The 10,586-nt window shown below is 39.8% G+C and overlaps 1 long non-coding RNA gene across 2 annotated transcripts in view; it reads right to left on the minus strand.

The window, feature by feature from the left end:
* Window positions 1-3,401, minus strand: part of LOC116794432 — a 43,866-nt gene extending 40,465 nt beyond the window's left edge. For both annotated transcript variants that reach the window (XR_004359796.1, XR_004359797.1), the window contains exon 1: window positions 3,246-3,401. This is a non-coding gene — a long non-coding RNA (uncharacterized LOC116794432). The remainder of the gene's footprint in view (window positions 1-3,245) is intronic.
* Window positions 3,402-10,586: the final 7,185 nt, after the last annotated feature.

Raw genomic sequence — 10,586 nt, forward strand, 5'->3', positions numbered from 1 at the left:
TTACAGCAACAAAATCCGGGAATCATAGTTCGATTTCTCCTGGGAAGATTTGTCCCAACATTTCAGGGTGTAGAAGGTCAGAACTGCCAATATTTGCTTTTCACCAACTAAGAAGAGCTAGTTTTCCTTTACTCTCTTCCCTCCTTTTCAGTCCCACACTGCTTTTCTTTATATGTTCAATTTGTCCTTGAACCAGATTGGCTCTGATCTTCTCTGTCTGCTTGCTAGACCAGTGAAAGGGGGTGAAATGGAACAGGCATAGAGAGTTCTATGGTATGAAAGAGAATAAAGGAAAAAGGAAGAACATGGGGTCTGTAATGTTTGACCCTTCTCATACGCATCACACTGCAGCACAGCACATTGCACCCAAGGTTGCGTTGCATGATCATACCTCACAAAGATGTGTTATAACCTATTGGAGTAACTCCACTGAGGACTATGCTACTCCCTTGCAAACAAACATCTTCTCTTAAAAATCATCTGAACACACGGCAAAATCTCCAGGCTGGCTTGAAGTCAGCGTTTGAAAATGTGTGGAAGAAACCATCTTCAAAAGAAGGTGCTATTAGAAAGTGGCCTGATACATATTTGTTTCTAAAATGGAGCAGGATAACAATAAACATTACCAACAGATCCTATAGAAGTGACATATGTTTAGTTCTCTAGTGAAGCTGTCAGGATAAAGGCTTGGTAGAGTTTGACTGAAGTATTTGAACTCTATAATTTCTGGTTCAGTGTTTTCATAACCTGTTTTCTGATAAGCAGTCAAAATGCCAGTTATCTAAATGACCATTAGGTGAAAAAGCCTAACCTTCCCATTCTCCCCACAGCAAAACCCTTTCTGTAGAGTTTCTCTAATTTTTAAGCTATGAAGTCTATCAAGAACACATTTTGTCTTTGGCTAGCTGCTGAAAAACTTCTATATATAGGATGGTAATATTATGTAGTTTTATGACTACATTATTTATCCCTGTTTCACTTCATCTTTTTGGGACTCATCCATCCATCTTTTGTTGCCATTGGACCCTGAATCTTCCATTGTTTATCAGAATAATTAGATCAAATAATAATTGAGATTTACTGGAGCTCTTACAACTCATTCAGTGGGTTCCCAAACAGTCTTGGAAATTGAACAAGTTCATATTTTGCCTTTTCCTTTCCCACCAAGGCATGCGCCGATTGCCTGGCAAACTCATGGTGCTGCACTAAACTGTCTTTTGACACAAAAGTTTGATAGCAGATCACAATTTCCATTTCTCTATATGCCAGTTAGAGTGGGAGAGCTCAGGCATTGCTCAGTTTCTCCAGATGACTAAAAAGCACTGGTTTTCACAGTGCAGAGAGCCAAGTTTAGTCTGCCTTGTTGAAAACAACACTGTGCACAAGGGTGGCTGAATATGAAATTAAAGAGAGATGTAATGAGGGGTAGAAAGGATCTGACCGGAGTCCATGCACAGGACCCTCTGGAGAGAGGAAGAAAGAAGACAGTTTTCCAGCTGATGTTACAACCTCAGTTACATCATCCTGCACAGAGGAGGTGTCATAAGGAAATGCACAGGGAGCACAGGACCTCTGCTGCGCTCTGAGCCCAGCGCTTTCACCCACTGTCATGCTGGGTCTCAGGGCACCACAATGAGCAACCTGACGGTGCTGTGACTTACCACCACCCTTACATACATGTGGTGGGCACAGAGTCCTGGAATGGACACCAGCCATCTAACACTACCTTAAGCTCTTCAAATAAATATCTGGCTATCTGTGCCAAGGAACACACTATTGCACTTCTACTAACATAATATTTGTGTTCAACTCCTGCATGTTCTAAAGCAAACATAGCAGAGATTATTACTAACTGGTGGAAAGCTTACAGTCTGGAAAGAAAAGGGCTACTTTCTTGAAGGGTTAAAAGAAGGTTGCGCTGCTTCTTTGTAGTTCTCTGCATCATACCAGAATGGAAACATCTTGAAAGCCACCTACATTTTTTTTCTTTCTTTTTAAGGATATTAGGTATTAGATTTGAAATGTTGAGGCTGAATTTTCAGTTTAAGATTTACATAATACAGGTCTCTGGCAAAGCTGCACATCTTTTCAGCAAGACTTCTCTTGGGAAACAGAATTTTAGAAAAATATCTTGAAACTTGAGTTATGTAAAATAAAGATTACTGTCAAATAGCTGGTTCATGGAAAGCATCAGTCATATCCAAAGTGATCTGTAATGAGCTGTGTGCTTATTAAAATAAAACAGTAAATGTGAACTATTTGGTGTATATTTTATCATCTACATCTTAATACATTACCGGTTAAATATGCTTGGTCACTCTGAGATGATCAGCTGCATGGGACCTGTGTCTCACCCCTCCAAAACAAAGCCATGGCACCTCATTTCCAACACACTGGAAAACAGCCCATTCATCACTGCCATTGGGACTGTAGCTACCTGACATTTTCCTGCTAGGGAGAGCAGAGGATTTTGCCAAGAGCTATTTGCTTGCTCACTGCTGCCATGAAGCATTGTTCTTGTCCTTTGGTTGGGATGCTCTGCTTAGCACATAATAACCAGTGCACAGGTCACATGAGAGCAGAAGCAGAGAGAGATCAAGATAAATGTAAATCTGTACCAGCAATAAACAAAAAACCAGCTAAGTTAGCTCAGTCAGATTAAAAAAAAAAGAGACTGCAAAAGTCAGAATGAAGTGGTTGATTGTACCTTTGCAATAAGTTGATGGCATATACTCATGTTCTGATACGTATTTTTTTCACCCTTTGCCAGGAAAGACAATGACAGGCCATGGAGTCACAATCAAGGGTTGAACAACAAGAAAATTACAGTGGATTTGTAGTTTCATTTCCTTATTGTTTCTTTGGACTGGCAAAAGTGTTCCATTTTAGGTACATTTCTGAAATGAACCACAAACATAATAGGGACAGCAGAGTGAGAAAGTAGAAGTAAAAAGGAAGGGAGAGGAAAGAAATGTGGGCTAGAAAATGCACAGCAGGATTAGGTAAGTATGCTGTTAGCATTCCTGACGTGGGTATGTACATGTCCAGGGAGCTTTCTGATGTGCTGTTGCTTTGATAAGCAGAACAGTCTGTAGGTTTGGGTTAAGAAAAAGCAAAATCAGCCAAAGGAAAGTGTCGGGTCCAACATTTGATAAAATTGGCCTAAAACTGAACATCAGTTGAGAAATGAACCTCTTATGGTTTTCATTAGATCAACATATATGAACTGATATGGAAGCACTTACCCCAAGTCCTAGAATGGCAATGCAGATCCAGCAGTCCCTGGAGTGGGAGTGCAGAGCCTGGCCTTACCAGTAAGGGCTTCCTCAGAACTGCCTCCTTTCTGATTCTTTCTTATTATAAAAATACATCATCTGGCTCTTGAAAGAATAATGAACAACCGGCCTGGTAGAAAAAGTAACACCAAATCACACACATGCGCAGATTTATAGGTTATATGTGCTTTTCCCACAAGCAAAAGCTAGAGAATTCATGCAAATCTAAATTTTGCTCTCCCCTTTCTCTAATAATGCCTTACATTAATAATGCCTCCATTTAATTTTTCTTAGCCTTTTCCCAAGAGATATCACAATTATAACTACCATTATGCTAACCAGGTGATGCAGAAAGAAGTTGTTCACACACTATATTTCTCATGCCACATTTCACAAGAAAATTGGGAAAATTTTGTGCTGGACATAGATCCTGTACCCAGTAACATATACGTGCTATCAACAGACAGGAGCCTTTTATTTATGAAAGGGTAACATAAACATATGCACAATGTGTGCTTACTTAACTTTAGCTTGCTACATGTACAGAAACATGATACAAATGCCCTCTGCAAGTGTCCATCTTTCATGTTTTCTCTGAAGAAACTTCACCACACTGAGCTGCCGAACATGGCTAAAGCCCAGTGTGATGTCAGCAGTGGAAAGTGCTCATCACTGCACAGAACAGAGGAAGGGAAAGAACTGTAGAGAGAAAGCTCTTCTGCTAACTTGCAACTTAGAAATTCCTAGTTTTCCATGCTAAATAGACAAGATAAGTGTATTCCTCTATTCCTGGTCTTACAGAACCAAAAATTCTTTAGAAAACCTCTTCACAGAAGAAATTAGTCTCATGTAGGACCCATCCCCCAAACATCCATTCAAAGTAACACCCTGAAGAACAATGACACACTCTGCTCCCCTCAAGAAACTACCTCACCCGTCCACCCCAGGCTCTGAGCGCCAGCCCTACCAAACACGAGGGGCATAGCAATCAAACTACTTCAGGATGGCAGGGGGAAGGAGGTTAAAGAGACTTTCAGTTTGGCCACAGTAGTGCTTTGCACAACCAGGATTTCAGACAGAGAATTATCCACAGTCAACATGGGTTTGGCACCATTAGGATGGTAACAAAGACCCTAACAGAGACCGGAGCTCAGTCTTGTGTAACCCTTTGCTACCTTAAGCTGAGTCAAAGTTAGACACTAGTTGGGATAAAACTTCATGTCAAAAATGTAACACTCTTTTTGAATAAACAAATTCCTTTTTCAAATACATTTCATAACACCTAAATATTATATATCTTGCCACTGTGCCCAGACAACTGCCCTATTTCTAATTTTTTGTACACATAAACAATTCTGTACATGTGAGTGTTTGGATATGGAACTGTAGGAACCCCCTTGGAAATTTAGATGATTGTTAAAATAAATATTAATGTAGATTTTCAGGGGTGTTTTTAGATATTGACAATGTTTCTATTGTGTTTTTGAGGACACCAGTATTATTTGCATGATTTCATATCAGCTATAGTGTTTCTAAAACAGAATCCAATCAAAGAAAGTCCTGAATGAAAGTTCATTCTAAATATAAAAAGACATAAACAATACCAAAGGAAAAGAGTCCAGGCTGCAGGACACAAATTTTCTGCAGTCTAAGGCTCTTTTCTAAACTATTTTTTAGCAAAATGAGCTCCTTTTCTTTTGTTGCACAGATACTTCTTCTTTTTTCTTCTGAAATATAGTTCTTATATATGCTCTTCTGATTCAGCAGGCCTCTGTTGTACTCTAGGAGCAATATTCCCCCTCAGTGGCTTATTTTATCTTCTTTAATATTGATAGAGGTAAAGGGGAGAGGGAGAGCTTTCTTAGCTACAGTGCTATATTTAGCGCAGAATTCTTGGTAGCAACACGGCTTTAGCCTGGCTGCCGAGCAAGCAATAAACCCTTTAAATGGCTCAGGGACCACTGGGGCCAGGATTGTGAGATATTCATGAAGCCAGGCCTGCAAAGGCTGCTACTTGATATTGCTTTCAGTGCCTGGAGCTTTCTATCTGCATCCAGCCAAGCCTCTTTGTATCCTTCGTATTGATCCACCCTCAAGAGCACAGCCATGGGCAAAGGATTGGAGCTGGAGGTCAACACCAAGCCGAAAGTCCTGCTGTCGCCTTCAAGGTGCTGTCTGCCCATTGGCTCAGCTGAGGGTCTTGGGGCTGCTGGGTTTGGAAGCAGAGCTGCTGTCCTCGTTGTAGCTCACAGCCAGAGAAAGGAAGGAGTGTAGGAATGGACAAGGAAATAACATGAAAAACAGAATAACAACAAGGTTTCGTGGAGCCCCTGCTAATAAACGTCAAGAGCAACCTCTGATATAGTGAGGGATTCTGCCAATATATTCGACACATAATGATAAAATCTATTTCTTTCCCCATTTCCTACCTCCCTTGTTTATTTTCTTGCTTACAGGGTTTGCCAGGACCCCTTACTGTGCTTCCTTTCTATTACTCTTTCCAGTTTAGTTGCTTTAGTATCAAGGAGATTTCTTTACTTTTTTCCTTTTTTTTCCCTCCCAGTAAATAGTCTAGGGTATTTTTATTCTTTCACACTTGATAGTAATTTCTGCAGTCTCCTCTGGCCTCTGTGGCCATTTACAATGATTAGCAGTTTGCAAGAGGTAATGAGTTCTATCTTTCCTTCTCCCCCTCTCTCTTTTACTCTCTGATCCGTTTTCTGGCACAGTCTTTCAGTTATTCAAAATAACAGGCAACTGCATAATTAACACCTTAATGCCAAAAGAAAATATAATTGAGCCTTCTAAATACTAAGGGAAGAGAGAGGGAGAGCTTGATAAATATCATTATTTTCTTTCAAGTCAGGGTGTTGGGATTTCTTCTCTACCCTCTTTAATTTCTGTTTAAGAACAAAAGATTTTTGTGTTTGCAAGAAAGAGGAGATAAATGATTTTAGATTTGCATGTTCTCTTCACTAGAGCCTGGCCACTTTATTGAAAATAAAAAAAATTCCATCTTACAAATGAAAACATCTGTTTAAGTAAAAAGCCACTTCAGAAAAAAAATCATAAAAATAATTATTATTATTTTTTCAAAGCAGGATTGAAATATCCAGAGGTCAGTAGAAACTCTTCTGCGGTGATAGTGACTGGCGACCTGATGGAAAGGCCTGAAGTTGCGTCCAGGGTAAGTTTAGATTGAGTATTAGGAAAATGTTCTTTCACCCAGAGAGTGGTTGGGCACTGGAACAGGCTCCCCAGGGAAGTGCTCACAGCACCAAGCCTGACAGAAGTTCAAGAAGTGTTTGGATGATAGGCTCAAGGACATTGGTGATTTCTGGGGATGGTCCTGTGCAGGGCTAAGGGTGAACTCGATGACCGTTGTGGGGTCTCTTCCAGATCAGCATATTCTGTGATTCTGTGAAATAACTAACACTTATTTAAAGATGTCTCTTTCATTTTTTGAAAGCTCCACTTAAACTGTGGATAAAAATCTATGTTAAAACGATCTGCTCTCATTTCACACAAACCATCTTGCCTCTTTTGAACAACTGCAGAAGCCTTTTAATATATCAATTTTAATGAAGCCTGTTTATCAAAGTTGCCATATGCAAAGCAGCACTCAGAGACAGTAGCCAAGACTTTCTCTCTGCCCTGGCACTGGAGCTGGCTGAGCTACCAGCAGGCCGGAGAGTCAGGCAGGAGTGGCATGAGGGGTACAAGGCACTGCAGTCTGATTGTCAGAGCACAGCCAAGACCTACATATATGTCATAACTCCCAGGCCAGGGTCCATCCCCTGGCCAAGTCAATGCCTAGGAGGGAGCTTCGGTCTGTCACCCAGTATAAAACGGTGACAACAGGTGTGGCAGTCTCACCAAGCTGTCCTGCACTGGACATTTGCTGTTCTCATAGCCTTGATGAGCCTTCGTAATGTCTCCAAGATATCTATGGCCACATTCAGTCTCTTCATTTCCTTCTAGTTACTGGAAAAATACTTTCATTGTTTCCATGTGTTCTGAACAATTCTTTTTGAAGGGCAGAGTATAGAATAGACAGAAATTAAAAAAAAAATAAAAATTTGGAGATTGATTGTTCTTAATTGAATTCTGCCTCAGTTTGACCTGAAATAGAAACTAGGAGTCTAATCTTTGAAAAGGAGTTTGGAGAAGCTATTCTTGGACATCTTCTCAGTTTTGAAAGTACCTGAAAGTAATTGATTTCTCCACTTTGACTAGTGAGCTCCCTAGGCACCTGAGCAAAAACTCCAGAAGTCCACTTCAGACCCCAGACTGTCCTGTACATTTAGATTTCATATTAATCCCTTAGACATTTCAATCCAAAATCCACACATGATTACGTGTGATATAATACTTCTATTACTCCTCACCTCTGCAAAATACTTTCTTAAATACAGCATTCACACAGGGAGATGGAAATCATTTTGAGAGTCAGCCTGGGGGGACTTGATGTGTTGCTTCCATATTCCAAGAGGCAACTGAGTCTGAGTTGGGATCAAACTGCGTTATTTCTTGCCATACCTCATCTCTATGGGGCAAGTGAGTGACACAGCCTAAGAAAAGCCAAGCCTGATTCTGTGGTCTAGCTTACATTAGAACCTCTGGTTTGAGGATGGGTTTTGGTTTCTGGTCCCAGATAAAGAATTTGCTTATGCTTTCTTACATTGGAATGTCACTGAAAAAAAGTACCAAAGAGCTGAGGAGCACACAGCAAGGCTCAGAGGCCCACTCACAGCACTTCCACTCAGGTGCAGATACCCAAGTAAAATGATCTTTATTGTGGTGAAAAAAAGGTGTTTGTTTCTCAACAACCCAATATTCATCATTTTTTTTTCCAGTAAGCTGTGTTGATTTCCATGTTGTATCTGATACTGCAGACTTTTATTTTTTCTGTTAAGAAAATATTATTTTTAAAGATCTTATGAACCTTTGGAAAAACATAGTTGCTTTATCTTTCACTTGAAGCCCTGCCAGGGACAGCAGGTCCTCTGTTCTGCTGCTCCTCAAAAACAAAAGTGAATCAGAAGATATATTGAAATCCCATGCAAGAGCTGTGCTTGTGATGGCTCACGGCTAGCCCAAGTCCAAGGCCGGTGCCACGAGGCAGCCTGGATTCCCAGCCTATTTTAGGAAAAAACTTCAGTTTTCTGGGCAAAAGTCATGCTAATGCTCTAACCTGAGGGCCAGGGAACAATCCCCAATCCATTTTATTTACTAGTAAAAATGTAGCCAGGGAGACCATTGTTCTAAGAATACCTAGTCGCCTCACATACTTTATTAATTGCTATTATTCTCTCTTACCTCTCTTGTCTTAATAGAAGACTTTTTTACAATATAAGTGAGTTGAATTTGACCCAACAAGAATATTAGCATGGGAGATCCCACACAAGCTGCTTTTGTTTTACAGAGCACACGGCCAGCGCAGCTCCAGCGCTTTCACCACTGTTTATTTCTCTCTCAGTTCAGTCTCATCCTCTACATTTTCCAGTTGTCATGCTGAAGTATCTTGGCAGAATTCACATGCCTATCAAGGTTTGGCCTGGCTCATGTTGCTTTACCACACTTACACACTTGTACACGCTTCAGCCTTACAGTAACAGAAACTTAACACACTGTAAATAAAGCCTATTGTTTTTACCCATGGCAAGACTATTATCATTAGCCTTAATTTCATAGAGGGTGAATATGTTCTGACTTATATAGCATGATTTTTCCATTCTCTCGTCGATTTCTCTCAATATTTTATTTTAAGCTCTTTGTAGCTGAATATAGGCCAAACTCGGACACTTCAGCTGCTCACACAGAAACTATTTACTCCGTTCCAACTGTGAGCCCAAGTCAGTCAAACTGCACAAGAAATGGAAAAAGAAAATGGTTGTATATTTTTCAATAAGACCTTCATGTGGAAAGGAGCCAAGATTTCTCCATGCCAAATTGCTGACCAAGGGAGAGTACCTTCTGCAGGGAGGGAGCCTGTTGGGTTCTGGCTGATCCCATGCAGGGAGGTACAGCCTATGGGGACCTGGTGCCTGACCCAACCTCCACCAAAAGGCAGATTCAAAGATCATCTTAGTAGAAATAGGTCATTTGGTGACCTGATCTGTTCTCATGCCTTCGTCTAGAGAGCAGATTGGATGAAAGACGGAAATAGTCAGCATTACTAAGTCACTTCTGCAAATGGCCAATTTTGTTAACTGCCACAGTCCACTACTTTTTTTAGAATGATGTCACACCTTTGCTTTAGCTTTGTACCATGCTATACTGGTAATTTACTGATTAGGCCTCTATTTTTAAAGAATCGTCTTCCCATTTTTGTTTTTTGGCATATAATAAAATAATTTCTTTTAGTTTTTTCTTATTTTCTTGTACAAAGGCAATAGATTGAATTTACTTAGTATACCATGGCAATTAGGTTATCTATTTTCCTGCATTTTTGTTTTTCACTGGATGACTATGGAACAGTGTATAAATACCCCATTCTAGGTCTCACTAGAAAAATAGGAAAAATAACTTCATTCCCTGCTTTGGCTTCTGAGGATTCAATTGGCTCTTGTACCTCCAACATCATACATGGACATCCTGTTCGAATGGTTCTTTTTTTGAGTCCTTCTCAGAGGCACTGGTTTTGGAGACATTAATTAGTTTCAAATTTGGTAATTTATAAACAAGGCTAGAAATGATCAGATGCGTTTATTTTCTATAGTGAACTGAAGCAACCATGAACTAAGATTTTCATGGTGCATGGTCATGTGCTAACACCTTGATATAAAATAATGTTAAAAGAGGTCCATCCTGCTAAGTGTTGCAATATCTTTGTACATGAATATCTGGAAAAGAATAAATAATACTGTCATTTAAATAACTTCCATTTAGGAGTTAAGCACCTTGAAAAAAATATAAGACATTTTCTTTGAAGTCTTTTCTGGAAACATGAGTAAAACAACAGGTCTGCATTCAGGCTCCAGCTCATGGATATTCATTAAAACAAATAAACAATGAAGTGATGAGGAAAGCATTGCGCAGCTTAATGCCTGGTCTAGTATCAGATGAATAATAAATATATTAGTGTTGGCTGTGCAATGGCAAAATACATTTCTACATACCAGGAGATAATGTGGTCTCTCAAAGAGCCTTGTGTATGAAAAGAGATTTCTGAAGAAACACATCACAGGATAATTGAGAATTTGTTATTACTAAGTCCTAAGGCTTTGAATTTCCATCCCTCAGCTTTCTTTTCTTTGATTTGTTTCAGCATACCCTATGTAGCAGTAAATACATATAAGTGAGCCCAAT

This window comes from Chiroxiphia lanceolata, chromosome 1 (genome assembly GCF_009829145.1).
Source record: "Chiroxiphia lanceolata isolate bChiLan1 chromosome 1, bChiLan1.pri, whole genome shotgun sequence".
Lineage (NCBI taxonomy): Eukaryota > Metazoa > Chordata > Aves > Passeriformes > Pipridae > Chiroxiphia > Chiroxiphia lanceolata.